At 37.6% G+C, this 24,204-nt stretch overlaps 1 pseudogene; it reads right to left on the minus strand.

Moving 5' to 3' along the window:
• Positions 1–1,564: 1,564 nt before the first annotated feature.
• On the minus strand, positions 1,565–2,075 carry LOC127696763 (peptidyl-prolyl cis-trans isomerase A-like; annotated as a pseudogene).
• Between the last annotated feature and the right edge of the window lie 22,129 nt (positions 2,076–24,204).

Genomic DNA, 24,204 nt, shown 5'->3' on the forward strand with positions numbered 1-24,204 from the left:
GAAGCCAGACATGAAAAGTCCAAGGAGTTTCCCCTCTCACCAACAGAAATAACCAGCAATTAATAAGGGGTTGCAACTCAAGGAATAGATGGAACTGGCCCTCTAGGTGAGTTTGCAAGCATTTAATAAAACTTACTGTTTGTCCACATGTAGTTGCTATCCTAGAATATTAACACTGGAAGAGACTCTATTGGACCAGGCCAAACCTACACTAAGTGGTACAGACACCAAGAGAATAGTTTCTGCAAGTGAAAACTCTAATTTATACAAAATTTAAATAATGGGCAGGGTCCGCCCCATTCTCTTGAGCACTGGGTGATGATCAGACAGGGTGTGGGATGCAAACAGGTTGCTATGGCTTGAAATATTGATAATAACATGGAAAGAATGGACTTAGCCTGGTCTAGCCGATCACAGGAGAGTGGAAGTGCCAGGGTTATGTGGCAGATAGAGGAAAAGCATTTGAACAGAGAGGTGAAGAACTAGAGGATAGTATTATCTTTGCTCTTCACTGTTCGGCGTTGAATAGTATATCTTCCTCAACACTGAAAACAAAAATTTCTACCGGATTTCTTAGATTTTCAAATTATAGTTATTTGAAAGAAACTAGCTACCAAAAAACCAAGAAATAATTATAAATATTAAACTTATTTAGCATCAAATTTTGCTCCACACACTGAGAAGCAACATGCAATTTATTCCTTCTTTCTAAATTGTAGTTAATCTGCTTAATGTAAGGCTTCACTCTACAGGGAAACAAGAAACTCAATTACAGTCACAGCTACCATTATATTTCTTTTCCTTTCAGGGGTCCATAAAAATGTTCGAGGAATTTGAATAATCCCCAAGAAATGAAAATGGAGCATCTGGTTTTCACTCCATGCAGACTGTGGTTCAGATACTCAGAACCCACTCTCCTGTGATCTGCTAGGACAGGCTAAGTTCTTTCTTTCCATGTTATTCCAAATCATTCAAGCCATGACACCCTGTTTGCATCCCACAATCTGTCTGATCACCATATAGAGCTCAAGAGAATGGGCGGGACACTGCCTCTTAAATAAGCTATCTCTTCAAATTCCAAGAAGAAGGGAGGAGGAAGAGGGGGGCAGGAGGGTGAGGAGGAGGAGGAGGAGGAGGAAGAGGAGGAGGAGGAATCCAATATCCTTTCACTGGGCATGAAAGTCTTTCAACTTTTTATCCATTTATCATTCTTCAAACAACTAACTTCTATACTCCCCAAGGCCTTGAGTATACAAGGCTGGTAAAAGGATAGGTGAGGATAACAGTACCTGTGTGTGTGTGTGTGTGTGTGTGTGTGTGTGTGTGTGTGTGTGTGTGTTGTCTAAACCACATGTGCTAAGATTTTGAGCCAAGTATTGATCTGGATATTTATTTTTTCTTTATTTACTTTTTATTCATAATAATAAACTCAACTTTGCAATCCAGCTAGAATTGAAGGGGAATATATGGAACCAAAAGAACTTCAGTGAGAGCAGGGTATTGCAAGCAGATGGGGCGGGGTCTATAGAAGGGATGATTTGATGGGTAAAATGCCTGTAAGTCAAAAGAAATTAGAGTTCTCCACAGTCAGAAATGGTGATCTTCTTGCTGGTCTTGCCATTCCTGGACCCAAAATGTTCCATGGCTTCCACAATATTCATGCCTTCTTTCACCTTCCCAAAGACCACACACTTGCTATCCAGTTATTCAGTCTTGGCAGTGCAGATAAAAACCACTGGGAACCATTTGTGCTTGGTCCAGCATTTGCCATGGACAAGAGGCCAGGATCTGTATGCTTCAGAATGAAGTTCTCATCCTCAAATTTCTTTCCATAGATGGACCTGCTGCCAGTGCCATTGTGGTGTGTGAAGTCACCATCCTGGCACATGAAAACCTTTATAGCCAAATCCTATCTCTCCAGTGCTCAGAGCATGAAGGTTTTCTGCTGTCTTTGGAAATTTGTCTGCAGACAGCTTGAAGGAGACACAGTCCAAGGGTTCATCAGCTGCCATGATGTCGAAGAACAGGGTGGGTTGACCATTGCTGCAGCAAGTGGTGAAAAGTGACAGTGGCATCTGCAAAGCACTATTCTGGATATTTCTATTGAGGTATTCCTAGAATAACATCAGCACCAAACTCTACGGTCTTCAGGTAAAGAAAACTACCTTTCATGTATGGACTTTATGGAATCATATGGTTTCCTGGGTTAAACCACTTCAGACATAGGAGCAATGTTCTCAAAAGAAAGCGTTCATTCTCATTCTCTGTCTCTATGTCTCTGTCTCTCTGTCTCTCTGTCTCTCTGTCTGTCTGTCTGTCTGTCTGTCTGTCTGTCTGTCTCTCTCTCTCTCTCTTTCTCTCTCTCTCACACACACACACATACACACACTGTAAGTCATGATTTTTAAATAATTCCAAATAATGCACTACTATAGACAAAAGATCAAAATGTAAGTCCCCGCATCTTATAAAAACTATCAGATGAAGAAAATAGCACCATAGCAGTTAAGTGAAGACAAAGATGGTGTCCTCCAGATTCATTTCATTATCCTTTGATCATTCTGAAGACTATTCCTACAAATATTTATAGAGTTCTGCCTACACGCATAAAGTCATTCCAAACCATGTGTCCCAAGCTATGAGAAGTGTACAGCATAGTTAATGTGGTAGTTCTTGCAAGTGTCCAAGGAGACACATAAAAAGTGTTGCTCAAGAAGCATTACTTGACAGGTGACAACAGTTTGTACTTGGTCTCTTTAGTTCTACATGGATAGAATCCAGAGTGACTATGGGTCAAGAACAGAGGCTGATATAGAAGTCAGCACTTATCAACAAAGCTACTTTGAATAAGTAGCAGTATATGCCTTAATATCTTCTTTATTAAATGAACTTTAATAAAAATGAAAACCGGAAGGCTCAAAGCACTGTTAGGAAGGTTAGGTTAAAAAATAGAAATAGGATGTAACATGACTCCTGGCATGGGGAGTAGTCAATATATTTTCTATTAATATTTTTTGTGTTATTACTTTGATAATATTGCCACAGAAGCTTTGACATGAGTATGTTCATTGGGCTGGACTGACCAGAAAGATTTCCTGAAGATGTGAAGGCCAAGTTGATTCTCTTCAGATTTGTGCTCATCTTGGACCCGAAATGGATGCAAAGGCTTTGTCACTGAAAGCAAAATCTTGACTATATTTCTAGGTGCAGTTGTATCTTAATCAGCTCAGCTAAAATGAAAAATACCATACATAATGTGGTGTAGAAAAAAAAAGAGGAAATTTGTTTTCCAAAATTCTAGGGGCTAGAAGCCTAAAGTTGAGTACTGGTATATTCAGCTGTTAGATCCATCTGTTGATGAAATCTCCCTTTTTAGGAGCACCTTGATTCTAGATGTCATAAGTATCAGAAATATAAGAAATATTGAGTAATCCAGTCATCAATACTCTGTTTTATACTGTGTGAACAATGAAAATAAAATGCTTTTTAAATAACTTTTAAATATTTCAAGTAACTATGGCTGATACTTTAAGAATGATAGTGAAAAAAAGTAGGTAATGTATAATCATAAATTTCCAGTGCAAATTATAAAGAAAGATGACTCTAAAAATAAAACATAAATGCAAATTTTTAAAACACTATAATAAAAACAAAGAATTCCTTGAATTTCACACTGGACCAGAAACTCCCATTAAAGAAGATCAGCAATCTTGAACATGGCCTAACAGAAACTTCTTAAGCAGAAATGCAAAGAGAGCATAATGGACAGGAGAGGGGCACAGAATGAGCAAGCAGACAGATCATGGAGAGGTCAGCTACGAGAGGAAAAAGAAATAATAGTCAAATGATTCTAAAATTATTAACAGATAGCAGACAGCAGATTCTGAACGCCCATAGAACACCAAGCAGGATTGATTTCAAAGTTTATACTGAGGCATCTAATACTCAGACATCAAAAATATAAAGACCAAAAGAAAGGTCTTAGAAGACAGAGGAGGTGAAAGAACATAAAGCTTGTGTCCACCAGAAGAAAAAAAGGGTTTTTTTTTGTTAGAAACCATGAAATCAGTCACTTATTACATAATTAATAAAAAATGGTATCTTTTACTTTCCTAACCCTTAGTTGAGGCAACATGTGCATGTGGTAAGGTAATTCTAACTACAGTTAATTAGGTATATCCAGCAAAAGTACAAGTGAAGTAAACAGCAACAAAGTCACTGTGTTCAAGAGAATGAAGCTGGCAATGTCACTTTAAGGTACCTCAGTGACAACTGAAGCAGTTCAGTGACATTTCAACATGCATTTAGCTGATTTAAAAGAAGCATAAAATACTGGAGAGAATACCCTAAATTTCCCAAATAAATCGGAGGAAGTAGAAAAGATGGAATAAACAAAGAACAACCAACATAATACACAAATATAGATTATTAATAATTCTACAAATAAGAATATTTATCTTAAATGTGAAGGATATACACATACAAGAAACAATGTGTTTTATAATGGACCAAATCCCAGTATGCACCAAGAGAAGGGGGAAAGGGGGAGGGGGAAAGAAGGAAGGGGAGGGAGAGGGAGAGGGAGAGGGAGAACAAGGAACCATTTTAATTAGGGTCAAAAGAAGAGATGGAGAAAGTCATATGATACTAACACAAAGCAAAAGAGATCTGGAGCAGTTCCATTGACCTCAGAAAAACCAGGTACAATAACAAGCAAGCTCATCAATGGTAAAAAAGAGACATTGCACAATAATAAAAGCATTATTTCTCCTGAAGCTAGCTGCTATAATCTTAGCAGCAAGGAATCAAAACACACACAAATGGACTGAACTGAAAAGAGAACTATACAAATCTATTCTTGTAGTTTTTTTAAAACATCTTATAGTAATTGATGAATCAATAGTCACAAAGCCAGTAAAGAATTTGTTAGAATGAATAACACTATCAATTAGTTTGACCTAATTTCTGTTTCCGTAGAGAGAATACTTCATCTTAAAGTTACAAAATATGTCACATCACCATATAAAAATACTTCAAATTAAGAAATATATAAACCATGTAAAGTATATTCCCAGACAAAAATTAAATTAAATTAGGAACATAAAACAGAAGGATAGCTGGAAATTTCTCCTTCATATTTGGAAATTTAGTGAGATGGTTATAAAAGAATGAAAGGTGGAAGAGTAGTTTACAATGAGATAACAAAACATTTTCAAATGAATAAAAGTAAGAACATATTTTATCCAAATTCATTAGAAGAAATTACAGCAACATCATTATAAAGAAATTTTAGAGCAATGAATAAACACATTAGAAAGAACACTGATCCAAAAATCTGTCCCTAAGTCCTTATCTTAAAAGTCAGGAAATGGGAGAAAGATTTAAGCCTAAGAAAAAGAGCAGAAAACACAGAGTAAAATATTGGAACACATATCACTGGAATTAAAAACAGGAAACAATAAAATAAGTAAGACCAAAGGCTGTTTTCAAGATGTTCAAATAAAATTAATAAGGAAAGTATATGAGAAAAAGAGAAAAAACACGGCTGATATCAGAAAAGAAAGACTGTAACTGTGAAGCCAATAGGCATCTAAAGGACAATAAAGGAGTCTATGAACAACGTTGAGCCTACAAAACTGACATAGTAAATGAATATTTCCCAACTCTTTTGAAGCCCATATTACCAGAACTTCACAAAGAAAGGTAAGCTATCCAAATTTCCATATGAAAAACACATGGCCCAAATGTTTTTTTCTTGGGAAAATATTTAATAATTAATATTTATTCAAATCTAATACTTGAAGAAAAATGATTAATTCTCCACAGTCTCTTAAATAAATAGAAATAACAAGTCAAATTCAACCATGAATAAATGGGATTCAGGAGGCTTAATCCATTGCTGAGGCAGTATTGGCAATGAATTAGTGCTGGTCATCAGGGGAAAGTCAGTTTCATTGAAGGATGTGGTACCTGATAGGTTGTACATACTCCAATGGATGATATTGTTCCTGTGAATATGTGAGAAGCACTAGTTATACTTAATGGGCTATGGTTAATAATAATGGAGAAGATATGAAGTTGGGTTCATACGGTGTTGAGAGGTTCTCTAGGAAGAGTTGGGAAAGAGGGAGGGTGAATATTATATAGATGTAGATATATAGTGTGTACATATAGATATGTATATATGTATAATATGCAAATATGTATATATATATAGATATACAGTATGTATTGTCTTAGTTAAGAACATGACCAACTGTTGTTCCAATTTCATTGGAACTGGATAACATTTTCAGAAGTTCAGTCTATTATCATCAAGGCAGGAAGCATGGCAGCATCCAGGCAGGCAGACATGATGCTGGAAAAGGAACTGAATTCTATATCTTGATCCAAAGGCAGCCAGAAGGAGGCTCTGGAACACACTGGACAGACTTGAGCAAATATAGGGGAGTTCAAAGCCCCACCTCCAAAGTGAAACATCTCCTAATAGTGCCACTTCCTATCGACCAAACAGATTCAAAGCAACAACTATCTATCTATCTATCTATCTATCTATCTATCTATCTATCTATCTATCTATCTAGTATATGTGTGTGCATGTGTGTGTGTAGATGTATAGAATAAATTTTAAAACACATTTTTAAAAAAGAAATCAAAACAGAAAGAACATTTTTATTTGTTTCATTAGAAAAGCAATGCTGTAATACTAAAACTAGATGAAAGACTACAGAAAAGGAAGCCTGCATGCTGACTAATATCTCTCCCTGAGCACACTGAGCATGAATCAAAAGCCCTTGGTACACTATTACCAAACAGAATCCAACAGTATTGAAAACTATTATTTCCCACAAAACAAATGGATTATGCATGTAAATCTAGTTACACAACCTAATGTAGCCATACCAGAAGGATATAGGAGAATGCTCATCTGATCATATCAGCTGACTTTTAAAAAGCATCTGAGAAAATTCAAAACCCAGTTAATTATTGAAGAACTATCTTTCTCTCTCAGAAGCTAAAGGTTCAGCAAAGAACATCTTAAAAATTCCACTGGGTACATTATGTTTAAGTAGAAGAAATTAGATTTCTCTCCCACTAAAATCAAGATGAAAACAAGAATGTGCTCTTAATTACTGTGTCTATTCATCATTACATCGCAAATCTTTGCTATTTCACTGGAACAACCAACCCATCCACCCACCTCACCCTATCCCTATGACCACACACAATAAAAAGTAATATATTATAAAGGACAAGAGAAATTGCCTATCCAAGTGACACAATCACTCATGTGAAACTTTCCCAAGGAACTGGAAAAATAAAACATAAATACCCTCAGGCAAAATACCCATACTCATAAAATAATAGTAAATAGATTTTAAAAAGAATTTTCACTTAATATATAATAATATCTAAAGCAAATATGAGCAATAGGTTAAGAAGTGGGCTATACATGTCAGAAGAGCAGAAGAGGGGACTATTTGGGGGGAAATGAAACTAATAAGAGGGGTACAGAAATGGAAGTGATAAAGGGGGTAGATGAATAAAAATGAAATATAATATGTGTGTGAAAATGTCACAAGGAAAGCCAATTCTTTGTATGTAAATAAAATATTTAATAGTTTAACCCTTACTATACATACTCCATGAAAATTGAAATATGTATATTCATATATATCTATAGTAACTATGTACATGTAATGCTAAAAGGCTAATGACAGAAATAAGAGGTCAGTTCTTCCCATCTTGATCTATCAATCCACAGTAATCCTAATAAAACCTCATAAATATTAACAAGTCATTTCTAAAGCTAACAAAGAAGGGGGAAATCTAGACTGGCCAACACAATAATACAGTACAGAGTGGAAGGACTCACATTTATCCATTTTACCACAAAACCACAATGATTAAGAAGTTGTGGCAATGGTGACAGAATGGATCCACAGATCAATGGAAAGGAAAATCACCCAGACACAGATGTAACAAATACAGTCGAGTGGCAGGAGAACATCGGCAACTCTGTGGAGAAGGTGCAGGAGATTCTTCTTCAAACCCTGCTGGCTAAATTAGACATGTACAAACATATAGTTTTTAAATTCTAAATATAAATCTTCTGCTTCATAAAAATTTATATGAAATTGATAATAAATGTAAAGGCAATTATGAAAATTTTGCAAGATGATATAAAGGCATGTTTGGTGGATTTGGGTTTAGTAATGCTTTTTTAGGCATTTAAGGTTTTGCACGAGAGTTTCCAAAACACAAACACTTTGGAAGAGAGTTTGATGGGTTTTCACAACTTAAGCTTCTTGCCTCACCCTGATGTATAAAGTGCGCATATCACTCAAGTAAGTTAAGGCATTTTGCCCTCAAAAGTCTGCACCAAAATGTCTTTAGTTGGTGAATGAATAAACAAGCTGGCATAGCCATTTAATCAAATATTAATTAATCAGTGCTGGAAAATTAGCTTTCAACTCATAAAAAGACATGTGTGAGCTTTAAATGTATATTAAATGAAGGAAGCAAGTGGAAAAAGGACATATGGTATTTCTGTCAAAGTATATTATGTTCTAGATAAAAGCAAAGCAGTGTGTTTTGTTAAAAGCTCCTGGGTTGTCAGGAAGGAGATAAGGGGGTGGAGTTGAGGAGCTGACTTACAAAGCACAGTCAGTATCTCTTAGGGCAGAGGAATTATTCTGTATGACACTATGATGGTGGATGTGATGTGGAGTCTCATGCAAAATCCATAAAGCTTTAGCACATAAACTAGTATATGCATTTTAAAAATGAAAAAATAAAAATTGCAAGCAAATCAGTGACCTTCCTATACTCAAAGGCTAAGCAGGCTGAGAAAGAAATTAGGGAAATGACCCACTTCACAATAGCCACAAACAGTATAAAGTATCTTGGGGTGACTCTTACCAAACATGTGAAAGATCTGTATGACAAGAACTTCAAGACTCTGAAGAAGGAAATGGAAGAAGACCTCAAAAAATGGGAAAACCTCCCATGCTCATGGATCGGTAGAATCAATATAGTTAAAATGGCCATTTTGCCTAAAGCAATATACAGATTCAATGCAATACCCATCAAAATCCCAACTCAATTCTTCACAGAGTTAGAAAGAGCAATTATCAAATTCATCTGGAACAACAAAAAACCCAGGATAGCTAAAACTATTCTCAGCAACAAAAGAAAATCTGGGGGAATCAGTGTCCCTGACCTCAAGCAATACTACAGAGCAATAGTGTTAAAAACTGCATGGTATTGGTACAGTGACAGGCAGGAGGATCAATGGAACAGGACTGAAGATCCAGAAATGAACCCACACACCTATGGCCACTTGATCCTCGACAAAGAGGCTGAAAATATCCAATGGAAAAAAAGATAGCCTTTTCAACAAATGGTGCTGGTTCAACTGGAGGTCAGCATGCAGAAGAATGCGAATTGATCCATCTCTGTCTCCTTGTACTAAGCTCAAATCCAAATGGATCAAGGACCTCCACATAAAGCCAGACACTCTGAAGCTAATAGAAAAGAAACTGGGGAAGACCCTTGAGGACATCGGTACAGGGAGAAAGTTTCTGAACAGAACACCAATAGCGTATGCTCTAAGAGCAAGAATTGACAAATGGGACCTCATAAAATTACAAAGTTTCTGTAAGGCAAAGGACACCATCAAGAGAACAAATCGGCAACCAACAAATTGGGAAAAGATCTTCACCAATCCTACATCAGATAGAGGGCTAATATCCAATATATATAAAGAACTCAAGAAGTTAGACTCCAGAAAATCGAACAACCCTATTAAAAAATGGGGTACAGAGTCAAAGAATTCTCACCTGAAGAACTTCGGATGGCGGAGAAGCATCTTAAAAAATGCTCAACTTCTTTAGTCATTAGGGAAATGCAAATCAAAACAACCCTAAGATTTCATCTTACACCAGTCAGAATGGCTAAGATTAAAAATTCAGGAGACAGCAGGTGTTGGAGAGGGTGTGGAGAAAGAGGAACACTCCTCCACTGCTGGTAGGGTTGCAAATTGGTACAACCACTCTGGAAATCAGTCTGGCGGTTCCTCCGTAAACTGGGCACCTCACTTCCAGAAGATCCTGCTATACCACTCCTGGGCATATACCCACAGGATTCCCCACCATTTATAATTCCCCTATTTATAATTGCCAGATGCTGGAAAGAACCCAGGTATCCCTCAACAGAAGAGTGGATGCAAAAAATGTGGTATATCTACACAATGGAGTACTATTCAGCCATTAGAAACAATGAATTCATGAAATTCTTAGGCAAATGGATGGAGCTAGAGAACATCATACTAAGTGAGGTAACCCAGACTCAAAAGGTGAATCATGGTATGCACTCACTAATAAGTGGTTATTAACCTAGAAAACTGGAATACCCAAAACATAATCCACACATCAAATGAGGTACAAGAAGAAAGGAGGAGTGGCCCCTGGTTCTGGAAAGACTCAGTGAAACAGTATTCAGCAAAACAAGAATGGGGAAATGGGAAGGGGTGGATGGGAGGACAGGGGAAGAGAAGGGGGCTTACGGGACTTTCGGGGAGTGGGGGGCTAGAAAAGGGGAAATCATTTGAAATGTAAATAAATTATATTGAATAAAAAAAATTTAAAAAAAAGAAAAAAGAATAAGGAAAGGTATCAAAATAAAATTCTACTTAATGCTTTTTTTAAAAAAAAAAAAAAAGAAGTTTGCCATTTCAATCTCACAGTGGAGAGAAAGACACTCAAAACCCCCAGAAAATCTCTGTAACAATCAATTTAATTATGCAATTTTGTAGAAAAGATGGGAAAACAACTTCAATTGCAAAACCCATCTGGTAATATCAACTGCATTTACTACTTAACTGCATTTTAGCTTAGCATGTAACTCAGACCCATCAAATAGTCAGCTTTGGAGGCTGGCAATCAAGGTACTTACATAGATTATGATAAAAGATGTAACCATGAGGCATAGGCTAGTGTACCATCTCCATTCTAAGATAATTGAACACTATAGAAATTATGCATGAATTAGTACTTGTGTGATCATGGTGTGCTTGGATATTTTGTCATTTTAACATAATTCCTGCTTAATATTTCAAAAATATTTCACTAAATTCATTAAATGAGACAAATTATAGTGGAAAAATGAAGGTAGTCCGACCTCATGAATGCACTCAAAATACAAGAAACCACCATTTACTTTCATCTGTGTTCATTTGTAGAACTTTGGGCAGTCTTTGTGTCATAGCCCTACTAACTATAATGGTAATAATGACTTAGGTACAAGTAAGAGCACCATCTGATAACTTTTTGACTATCTGGAACTTACTAACTTTGAAGATATGGCTAAGAAAAAATTATCAGAATTCTTAAATTCTTTCTAAATTATGCTTCTTTATTAAGATGAACTATTAATTGAATTAGAAAGCTCTGTTAATGGTGGTGAGATAGCTCAGGGTACAGAGGTGCTTGTTGCCAAACCTGAAGCCCTGAGTCTAACCTGCAGGATGATATAATATCAGGAGAGAACTAACTCCTGGAAAGTGTTGTCTGACTTTCACATGTTTATCATAACATGACCCATACAATGTATCAATAAAATATATTTTGTAAAACACCTTAAAAAAATTGCAGTATCCAAGAATGAAATTCAAAATGCGATGAAAAATTCTAGTTGCATTAAAAGTATGTGAAACAATGGCTATGGAAGAGATGAAAGAAAAGAATGTAGTCAAAATAATTTTGTGAATAAGTGAGATCTCAAATATTAATGACAAAAGATTTTTGCACCAAAGTAAGGTGGTCAAACTCATAAAGCTCCATCCTGCAGCAACGTTAGCTTATCTTTCTAATCCACGGATACTGGAATCGAGCATCCAAGTACTTGGGAAGACAGAAGAAGAAAACATTGCTGTTTTAAGATTTTTATTCTATTTTTATTTTATTTTACTATATTTTATTTTATTTTTATTATTACATATATATATGTGTATATATATACATATATATATGTATGTATGTATGTATGTATGTATGTATGTATGTATACCAGTCTAATGTGTGTTATGTGCAGTGTCTGTATAGTCCAGAGGCATCAGGTCATGGAACAGGAATTACAGGTAGTTTTAAGCTTCTAGATGTCAGCATTGAGAACTAAACTCAGATCCTCTACAAGAGCAATACAGGCTCTTAACTGCTGAGCCATCTCTTCAGCCTGAACTAGTATACTTAACATTGTATATGAAGCTAACAAGCAGAGGAAGGAGTCTAGAACAGATTCCATAATAGAGTAGGAGACATCAATCAAAACGCTTGTCTAACTCAATATGGATTGATCTACATGCAAATACTTATAGAGATATGCATATAAAATGTATGTACACACACACACACACACACACACACACACACACACACAAATGCCCTTGCATTGTCAGATAATGGGCTTACAACAATATCTCTGTGGCATGAGAAAATTTAGGGTCCAGACCAGATCACAAGTTCTAATATCATTCCTCAGCATATTTCCTCACACAAATGCCTGCCTAACTTTTGTATCTTTAAAGAAAGATACGAAATTGAGCTTTGAATATGATTCAGTGTCAGAAAGAAACTGCTGAAATTAATTAGCTTTAATTAATAATGAGGAAATGTCAAAGGGATGCAGGAGCCAGCTGAAAGAGCTTCCAATAACCAAAGCTGAACCAATTTGATTAGTAACACATAGTAACAGTGAAAACAGAGTTACTGTTTGAATGGGGTTTTTTTTTTCCTTTAAAATGTGGGATGAAGTTTGTGATTGTAATAGCGATTAGAAGCAGGGCCTTTAAGATGTGATAAGACATGAGTGCTACTACCTCCTGAGTTGGTTAGTGCCATTATAAAAATAAACATAGTTATAGCTCTTCTTCCCCCAACCCACATTATCAAGAGCACAACAGGAAGGCCCTAGCTAGGTGTTGGCATGCTGGTACTGAACTACCAACTTCCAGAACCGTCAGACAGTAAACTATTGTCTATTCCAAATTTCCCAGTCCTCAGTGTTTTCTTATAGCAAGAAAAAGAAACTGGAACATACAATAAAGTAATTATTTTGGAGTCTTCAATGACACGATTGTTTGAGTAAATAATAAAGAAGACACTAATCTCTCCAACAGAATTTAAAATAATTTGTATAGATGCTGTCCTTCCAGGAGGTGGAGTGCTATCAGAAATTCCTTATGTGGTTTTCACATATTAATATTCTTTTGGAGACTACAGAATGGAAAGATGGAGAAGAATTTTATAGTGAGGAAACTGATGAAAAATTACTTCAACTAGGTGATAAAAGTTAATATCAAACATAATGTCATACGGATAGACTATAACTTTATTATAATGTGGTTTAATACCCTTTGGCCTATGTAAACTATTTCTGTCCTGAAAACAACCTTACCCTAAACAAGATAAATATCAAACTTCATTTGAGGGAATATTTAATAAAATGTCTAACAAGACTCCTCAAAACTCTCCAGATATGAAAAACAAGGAAAAACTAAAATAGCCTCAAAGTCAAAAGGAACCTGTGAACTGAAATTTCCAAAGAAAAAGTCACACCGTGTTAAAGATTCTACAAGACTGACTTATGAGAACTAGATGATTTAGAGAGTTTAGAACAAGGCATGTCTAAGCTTTTAAAGTCACCTAACTGTGATAGATCTAAGAGACCGTGTTAAAAATCCATGATATTTAATCCCTCTAAGAACGAAAAGGGATATAAGTATTATTCACGTAGCTCTGAAATAAAACTGACTGGATTGAAATTGAACTGAATCTTCTTGGAGTTTCCCTGTAGATACCCCGCAGGAATGGCTAACTGATTGTTAAAGTTTCTTCACTTGGACAGAGAACAGTATAATTAAATAAGGATGGGACATCTCCTTACTCATTTTTCTCATGTGTCTTCATTCCTTTTATTTACATGAGAACTGAAGCAGTCATTCATCACAATTCACAGTAGATTGGCTATCTAGGGCACAAATCTTCCTTATATTTTATTATTATTTATTTTATTATTTATTATTTATTTCTATATAGCCACAAAAATGTATTCCTTTTCCTCCACTCCCATAAGCAGCCATTGTTTTATAAGAGTCTAGTTAAAATTTATCACCCTTCACCCCAAAAGACACAGAAGTTAAACTGTAGCCAACACCTTGTTTTCTAATAGCAAAACCTTTATCTGAGATGAAAATCACTTAAATAAGGGCTTCGTTGCGGCAAGTGTTACTGAAAAGCTCGGTTTTGTTTGGAAGCTGCAGTTTAATAGGACATTATTAAACCATTTAATCTCTCCTGCAGAGACATTTCATGTCGTCCCCTCGGGGAACTTTCTCTGAAGGTCTTGAAGTCAACCTTTGGCCAGGCTGGTGACAGTGTAAGTTCATCCTGCTCTAATTTCAGATGAGCTGCAAGAATATACACAGCTGGAAATTCAAATTTGAAAATCTGAAGGAAAAAATACGAACTGCCTTTCATTTCCCACAGCCTGGGATATTAAACCCAGATGACCGTAGTGAACACAAGGGAAAGACAAATTGCAGAAATAAACACAGCTATTCCCGGTCACTAGGTCATTTAAGTGGCAGTCCTATTTTATTTCAAAAGAATTCAGAGTCCTCCCTTAAGGGAATAGAAACAAGCCCTAGGAAGCTGTTCTGTCAAATGGACTATGATATCCAATGGATCAGATTGTTTTGCAGAAGTTAAAGTTCAGAATATGGCATGCCCTAAGTCTAGCACTGGTTTTCTATCCATCACTGTTAAGTCATTGTAGCAACTGCCAGCAATCAAATTCTAGGCGCTTGCAGCAGCACACCTACCAACCTTTGCTGTGAAATCTGTGAAAGGAACAAGAAGACATGGTCACTGTTGGAAGTAGGGAGTCAGATAAAATCCAATCTCCAACCAACTCTGCCCTTATTCCTGTACAATCTCAACAAAGTAGATGACCCTTTTGGGGGGTCAACTTCAGAATTTGAGGAATTTGTTGCTTTGTTTTGTTTGGTTTGGTTTGGTTTTTTGGTTTTTTGAGACAGGGTTTCTCTGTGATATGCCTTAGGGCACAGATATGTTTGCCGTTAAGACTGAGGATCTGAATTTGATACCTAGGACCCACTTGGTAGAAGGAAAACACCAACTCTCACAAACTGTCTTCTGACCTCCACATGTGCACTAGAGCACCTCTGTGCCCACACATACACAGACATACATAATAAATGATAGATAGTGTCTTAGTCAGGGTTTCTATTCCTGCACAAACATCATGACCAAGAAGCAAGATGGGAAGAAAGGGTTTATTGAGATCCAACTCAATAAACCCCAACTGAAGCTCCTTTCTCTGTGATAACTCCAGCCTGTGTCAAGTTGACACACAAAACCAGCCAGTACAGAAAGACAGACAGACAGATGGGCGGATAGATAGATAGATAGATAGATAGATAGATAGATGGATGGATGGATGGATAGCAAGAGTTTATTATTCTTCCATGCTGCTGTTCATCACCAAAGGAAGTCAGGACTGGAATTCATGAAGGTCAGGAAGCAGGAGTTGATGCAGAGGTCATGGAGGGATGTTTCTTACTGGCTTGCTTCCCCTGGCTTACTCAGCCTGCTCTCTTATAGAACCCAAGAATACCAGCCCAGAGATGGTACTATGCACAAGGGGCCCTTGATCACTAATTGAGAAAATGCCCCACAGTTGGATCTCATGGAGGCACTTCCCCAAATGAAGCTCCTTTCTCTGTGATAACTCCAGCCTGTGTCAAGTTGACACACACAACCTGCCAGTACAGACAGAAAGACAGACAGACAGACAGACAGACAGACAGACAGACAGACAGACAGACAGACAGATAGATAGATAGATAGATAGATAGATAGATAGATAGATAGATAGATAGATAGATAGATAGATGACAGATAGACAAATGGAAGCAATTCATTTGTACATTGTGCTAGACCACAAGTCCAAAGCCAGGACAATATTTTTTTAATCTATGAAAGTGCTACTTTGGAATACATGTGCAATTACTTTTTTATTTCAATGGAGGGTTTCTCTGGGTAGCCTTAGCTGTCTCCATTGTGCAGAACAGACTGGCCTCAAATTCACAGACATCCACCTGTCTCTGCCTCCCAAGTGCTAGGATTAAAGGCATGTGCCACCATCATCCAGCTGCAATTAGGTTGTTTATTAAATCTGGCAGAGCCAGTCTTTCCTCTAGTGCTGCAAAAGTTAGGGAATGTTGTCTATTAGTTTGCTTGTTTTCTTTCCTTGTTTTACTTGTGGCACGTTTTTTGTTCTGATCTCAATTCCTAATATTAACTCTCAAATCAATGTTAATATTGTACAATAAATACAACTTTATAGTAGTATGCATGTATCTTACAGAAGGGTTACAAAAGGATGAAAGAGACTACAATCTAGTTGGAGGTGTTCAAAGAAACCCTTCTGGAGGCAGGGAGAAGGCTGGTGGAGATGCAAGAGTTAGAAGATGAGGAGTTACAAGATACAGGCATTAGAAGATTAGCCTTGTTGAAGAAACTGTAGAACCTAGCAACTTAATCAGAGCAGAGCTGATCCTCAGGGTGGAGTCCAGCTGCCAGAGGAGGGAGGGACAGCACTGCAGAGGCCATAGAGGGGAACTGCAGAACCAGGTCCAGAGGGTTAAATGAGTGATAGACAGGCAGCAATTTAAGTAGACCACATCAGTAGCAGGGACTGTGCCAAGCTGAGGAATGTGGGATATTAGGGATTTATCTGCTTGCCAAACCTTTGACACACACGCTATCACCATTGCAATATTAGGTGTCTTCCTAATGGGGTCCTGGAGAGGGGGCTGCATACTTTTCCAGTTTGGTGTGTTTGCAGCGTTCTTTTTATATCATTATTACATTTATTTATTTGTTCCCTTTACAACCCAATATCAGTCCTTCCTCTCCTCCCAAGATCCCCTCACCTACTCCCTTCCCTCTCCCACTTCCCCTTCTTAAGCCATCTCTGGGTGTTAACACCCAACCCCACTCCCCCACATCCAACCCCCCACTCTCCCACCCACAACCACCTCTCCAGCCCTGCACATCAAGTCACTGCAGGACTAGGTACATCCTCTCCTACTGAGGCAATACAAGACTGGCTGTTCATTTATGATAGTGGAGTCCACATGCTGGCAGGCAGGAAGATGGGCAGCAGGCTAAAGACAGGCCCTGCTCCAGTTGTTTGGGGGACTCCCTCAGGTCATTTATGCTGGGGTCCTAGGTCCAGCCTGTGCTCACTCTGTGGTTGGTGATTCAGTCTCTGAGAGCCTCCAAGGGTCCAGTTTAGCTGACTCTATTGGTGTTCCTGTGGAGTCCTTATCCTCTTAGGGTCCCCAATCTTTCTCCCAACTCTTCCAGAATGAATTTAGGAAAACAGTACCCTTTATAATAGCCATACATAATATAAAATACCTTGGTGTAACTCTTAGCAAAGAAAGTGAATGGCCTGTATGACAAGAACATCAAGTCTGAAGAAAGAAATTGAGGAAGATATCAGAAGGTGGAAAGATCTCCCCAGCTCATGAATTGGTAGGATTAACACAGTGAAAATGGCCATCTTACCAAAGGCAATCTACAGTTTCAATGCAATTCCCATCAAAATTTCAACACAATTCTTCACAGACCTTGAAAGAACAATTATCAAATTCATATGGAAAAAGCAAAAAACCAGGATAGCTAAAATGATCCTGAACAATAAAAGACTTTTTGGAGATATCACTATCCCTGACTTCAAGCTGTCAGAGTAACGCTTAGGGGAAAAAAAAAACCTACATGGTGTGCTAAGTTCTTGGGCCTAAGGTTCCTGTTATGAATTTAATATACCCATATGGTCATACAATTCCAATTTACTTTGCCTATGAATACAGTGACCTAATCTTATTTTAGCATAAATTATTTGCTAGTTTGTGTCATTTGGGATTGTTGGTGGTAACCACGTTAACAACAAGGCACAGAAACGTCAAGCTCTGTATTTGAAGTCAAGATGGAATCAAATGCTATTTGAAGAATGGAGTAAGGCACAGCCTCATCCCAGCATGAAGTAGGAGGCCTATAAGGTAATAATAGCTTTTCAGAGAATAAATGACATCTTGGGTCATTGCAAGCAGAACAGAAATTAGATGGAGTCTAACTATAACTTAATCTATTTTGCAATGTACTTTGTGAATAAAATAGTTGAGGAGGGCTCTATTCATATTCCTAAATACAAATAGTGATTTCATAGTCATGTATATACAAAGGTGTTTTCATGATTATTACTGGGCAGGAGAATAAAGGAGTCTGTATCTGCCAAAGCCTGTACATATATATTGAGCTTATATAAATTAATTATTTTACATTTTAGTCATCAATTTGTTACCTTTTCTAATAGGGTTTACTTCTTACATGGTGTCATGTGTCCCTGGATTTTTTTTTGTGTGTGTAGCTATATACAGGTACTACAGTTAGTGGTAAAATTTTTAAAGTAAGTTTAAAATATCATTATCTTCATGTGAAGTTTAATACTCCTGTTCTCATAAGAACACACGTGAAAAGGACAAGGACAATGGAGATGGTAGGGGAGTTTATCTGAAAAAGATGGCAGCTATATTTTGTCAAATGCTTTTTCTGCATCTAAGGAGATGAACATGTGATTTTTTTTCTTTGAGTTTGTGTAACTGCCTGCAGTTACATCGAACGGGTTACCTGGAAGGGAAGCTGGGGATGTATGGGAAGGCGGCAAAAAGAGACAGAGAACCAAGATAACACCTGCTATTCAAGGTCTCAAAGTTTAACAAAGAACTCCCAATATATAGGCAGAGGAAAACCCTTCCCCAAAGACTGGAAGCTTCTCAGCAGAACCAGTTCAGTTGCTCCACAGGTAGCTTAGTCTTTCTCAGGAAACTGCAGGTCCTTGAAGAACAATAGGCTTCACCTTGGTCCATCCTAGGTGGAGGGGATTATGGCTAACACAGGAGTCCCCCCACCAAAGGCTGGGAGAGGAACTTCATATTGGTAGATATCAAGTTCCTGCCAGGTGGCATGGCACCTCAATAAGGCTCTCTACAAGTTTGTTTATATAGTATTATGTTAATGGATTTTCATATATTGATCCAACAGTTCATCCCTGGGATGAAGCCTGCTTGATCGACAAATCAGCAACCTACAAACTGGGAAAAAAAAAATCTTCACTAACCCCACATCCGATAGAGGGCTAATTTCCAAAATTTATAAAGAACTCAAGAAACTAATCACCAAAAAAACCAAACAACTCAATCAAAAAATGGGGTATAGAACAAAACCAAGATTTCACAACTGAGGAATCTTGAATGGCTGAGAAGCACCTAAAGAAATGTTCGAAGTTCTTTGTAATCAGAGAAATGTAAATCAAAACGACCTTGTAATTCCATCTTACACCAATCAGAATAGCTAAGATCAAAACGACCGGTGACAGACAACAGGTGTTGAAGAGAATATGGAGAAAAAGGATCACTCCTCCATTGCTGGTGGGATTGCAATCTGGTACAACCACTCTAGAAATCAATCTGTAGGTTCCTCAGAAAATTGGAAATAGATCTACCTGAAGACCCAGCTATACCACTCTTGGGAATATACCCAAAAAATGCCCCATGCCACAGGGGCATGTGTTCCACTATGTTCATAGCTGCCTTATTTGTGATAGCTAGAAGCTGGCTCAAAGTGGGATCCAGCTCAAGGGGAGGTCCCAAGTGCTGACACTTTTACTGATGCTATGGAGTGCTCACAAAAAGGGACCTAGCATGACTGTACTCCAGAAGACCTAACAAGCAGCTGAAAGAGTCAGATGCAAATATTTGCACCCAATCAATGGACAGATGTGGATGACCCCTGTTGTTGAATTAGGGAAGGCTGAAAGAAGCTGAGGAGAAGGGCAATCCTGTAGGAGGACCAGCAGTCTCATTTAATCTGAACCTTCAAGATCTCTCAAACACTGTACCACCAAACAGGCAGCATGTAACTGCTGATATGAGCCTCCCCAACATATATACAGTAGAGGACTACTGGTTCTGTGTTCATTCAGAGATGATGTACCCCTAACCCTCAAGAGACTGGAGGCCCCAGGGTGTTTAGAGGTCAGGTGTGGTGGGGGGGTGGAGATATCCATGTGGAAACAGGGGGTGGGGAGGAGTTACAGGATGTGGAACAGACAGAGGGTGGACTGGATGTGGGGAGGAATAAAATATGGAGTGTAAAAATAAATATATTAATTAATTAATAAAAAAGATGGCAGCTGAACCAAATCAACATAAGATGATATCTAAGTGAAAATGTAAAGAATATAAAACATTGCTAACACATCTTCATATATATCTTTATTTTTAAAATATAATATATTCTTTATACAGCCTGATCACTTTCTTGAACTATGACTGTTCTGGTATCTAAAGTCAACATGTTTCCTCTCCCTATATCTCTTCATTCAATAACCACCATGTACAGCTTATCTCGACTTTATCAAAATTTCCCATTCTTAGTTCAGATTTAAAATCTTATGAGACTAATTAGGCTTAGTTCTCCAAAATGGTTTCTCTTGAATGCCCATCTATCTACTTTATTACAGAAACCTTGGAGCAGAGAAAGAAGGAAAGACCATCCAGAAACTGCCGCACCTGGAGATCCTTCCCACATGCAGACACTACTGTGGATGCCAAAAAGTGCTTGCTGACAGCAGCCTGATTCAGCAGTCTCCTGAGAGGCTCTGCCAGATCCTGACCAATACAGATGTGGATGCTCGCAGCCAACCATCTAACTGAGCACAGGGATCCCAATGGAGGAGTTATGGAAAGGACTGAAGGAACTGAAGGGCCCTTATCTTGCATCAATGGGAGAGGAGGCCCTTGGTCCTGTGAAAGCTTGATACCCAAGTGTAGAGGAATGCTTGGGCGGTGATGGGTGAGGGAGTGCCTTGATAGAAGCAGGGTAAGTGGGGATGGGATAGGGTTTGCAGAGGAGAAACCAGGAAAGGGGATGACATTTGAAATGTAAATAAATAAAATATCCTACTAAAAAAGAGAGAGAGAGAGAGAGACCCTGGATTTTTCTCAACCTGTATTCTTCCCAGTGTCCCTAAGGCTTTTAACACTGAAGCCCGTACACCTTCTGCTTCTAAACATAAGCATTTCTTCAGACAATTGGTCTTGTTCCTGCCTTTCTTCCTTTGTATATCTGCTCCTCTTTTCCTTTTATGGGAATGACTATTTTTTCTACATGAGTAATCCAAAATCTTTGCAATTGCTCACGGCTCTTTCTAGGCTCCTATTCAAATTCACTCTATGAATTTTTGGACAACTCCACCTGGAAGTCATGTTTACCTCTTTTTTTTTAAATTATTGTATAAATTTTATATGTCTGAGTGTTTTGCCTGCATGTTAAGTGAAGGCATGTGTGTTGTTTTCAAAGGCCAGAGAGGGCTTCAGAACCCCTGGAATTGAAGTTACAAATAGTTGTCAGCTGCCATGTGGGTGCCGGACAGTGGACATTGAACCTGAGTCCCCTGGTGGAGCAGCCAGTGTGCTTAACCACTGAGCCATCTCTCCAATCACTTTTGCCAACATCTTATGCATATGTATTCCAAGTGCCTCCAAACCTACTCTTCTTCATTAATAGTACCTTCCCAGCTACATGGATAAATAATGCTCAAGTATCTGCTCTTATTTTATTTTGCTGGTCACAATTATAAATATCACAACTTTAATTCCAATTACTTTCACAGAGATACTTCAGTACTTAACCAGTTACACTAATGGCCTTCTATGTGAATCAGGAGACAGCCTTCAGAAAGCTCTACTCTCCCTGCTCATGAATATAAATGACATACAGTCCCCATAGTCACCCATTTGTACAGTTCGATCATACTATTTCCTTGGTTCAATGTAACAAGTGTATCCTCAGTTACTGTAAAATAGCACTTTTGGTACGCCTAAAATCATACCTCCACCCAGTTGCACATCTGGTCATATCCACTGCTGAAGTCATGCCTACTTTCCTCATTCTCAAATCATCCCTCTGCCTTTCATTCATTCTCCTTGCAACTACAAATTAAAGAATAACTCTTTATGTCTTGGCTGCAAAGCCACTTCCTCCAATAATTTTTTTTCTCTATCTGCTAAACTTTTTTCCATGTCTGGAATTGGTTTAATATTCCCTCTCTTCTACTAGATTACTGATCTTTGTCTACCAGCAAGTATTCTTAAAACCATACTACATAGTTACTATGACACTGTAACCCCTAATGACCAGCACCTGCCCCATGTATATGGTCTTTATCAAACTGTGGTATAAACTCATTGTAACTTTTAAAAAAAGCACTTACCAAGCAAGAAAAAATGTGAGCAGAATAGGATAATGAGCAAAAAATATTTCAAGGTTGTATGAAATGAAAATATATCATCATAAAACTTACAGAATTTACCTTAAAGAAAATAATAAATAACATACTCATCAACCTTTTGGGAAAATGTAGACATAGTCTTTCTTGAGGCATGGGAAAGTGTGGAATACACCTCAGTGGTGCCTTACCTGCTCTATCACAGTATCAGTGAGTATCACAAGTATCCAAGCAAGTCTTGGACATGGAGAAACATTCTTAGCTCAACACCTGACCACTTTGTGGCTTGGAGTAATGAGGATCACACTTGACTTCCATGGCTCAAATATGGTGCCTCCTGCAAGCACTTTGTATATGCCATCATTGAGGCTGCCCTCAGGCATGGCATAGGCTAATGTCTTAACTCCTACAACTAGGCCATCTGATGTCAGACTGAAAACTTAGATCTTAGTATTACAAGCCAGAGTGAAGTAGCTTTTGCAGATATGACTTGGCCCGGTAGAATTCCAACAAAGAATTATGTGTTGCATCGTGGGATAGCATAATGTCAGGAATCAACCCTTTTATGTTAACGTGCAATCAATTTAAGGCAGATTCCATACCTCCACAAAATTAGGTTATAATTAATATCTTGACGCTGTTTTCAGAGCATCATAACATATTTTCAGGAAAAGTTTGAGCAGGAACTATAAATTTCCCTCCAGGCATGTAAATGTTTTTGCATAATTAACTGAGACAGGGATCACAGTGACTCACTTCACAGAACCGATCCCAATTAGGGAGCTGAGTCTTGAAAGGTTGTTGGGGTTTTTTAACCCGAGCACCCACAGAATTCACAGTTGCAGCTCTCTTCTGACATCCAAGATTTCCTTTCCAAAAGGCTCAGGAATTAAAAAGCCATGGATATGAATTAAAAAGGAGCTGGAGGCATCTCAAAAGATGTACAATAAATCCAGCACAAATCTTCACCATCTCAAGGCCCATAACTCATATGTCTAGAAATATGTTTTCTCTATTAAGTCTCATATTTCTAATTACTAGGATAATAATTAAAGTAAAATAATTGGGCATAGTCAGAAATTACTTCTCTTTTTGATGTCCTAAAGTCACTATAATTTTTCCCTCCACCAGAATTCTCTCTTCAACCTCCCAGGTCTACATTTTCCTCTCTAAGAGCAAAATGGGTAGCATTTCAAAACTTAAATGTTTCCTCATATATTATTTTATTTATAAAACCTGTATGCATTCTACGTCTTTGCATTTCCTCCACCCTAGTTTGGCTTGCAGTATTATTAAGCTATATTTAGCAAAGACAAATATACCTATTTAGTCACAGACTTCATATACTTCATCTTACAAAGTGCTCTGTCTGAGACATTACTTTTCATTTTCCCATCAAATTGGTACTTCTCAGAGACAGATAATGGAAGCACACCTACTGAATCTTTCACCTCAGACCTGTGCTTTTGGTTTATGTTCTAGGAAAATAAATGTCCATTGAATTGTTCACACAATGGAAAATTTTTAAGAAAACTATGAAGAGATGCTAAGTTGGAGTAAAACAAAATGAAGAGTTGATAAATGTTAGAGTGAAAAGCCTCATTTTGTGTTTACCCTCATACGTGATTACAGATGCCAACCTTTTAAGCACAGTTCTTAAGTTTAACCCTTCATGGCAAACTGGTGTTAAAGGATAGCTTTATTAAAGCCAAAAGGATTTTTTAATTTATTCACTTTACATTCAAATCAGAGCATCCCCATCCC

The sequence above is a fragment of the Apodemus sylvaticus genome, chromosome 11, assembly GCF_947179515.1.
Source record: "Apodemus sylvaticus chromosome 11, mApoSyl1.1, whole genome shotgun sequence".
Classification (NCBI taxonomy): domain Eukaryota; kingdom Metazoa; phylum Chordata; class Mammalia; order Rodentia; family Muridae; genus Apodemus; species Apodemus sylvaticus.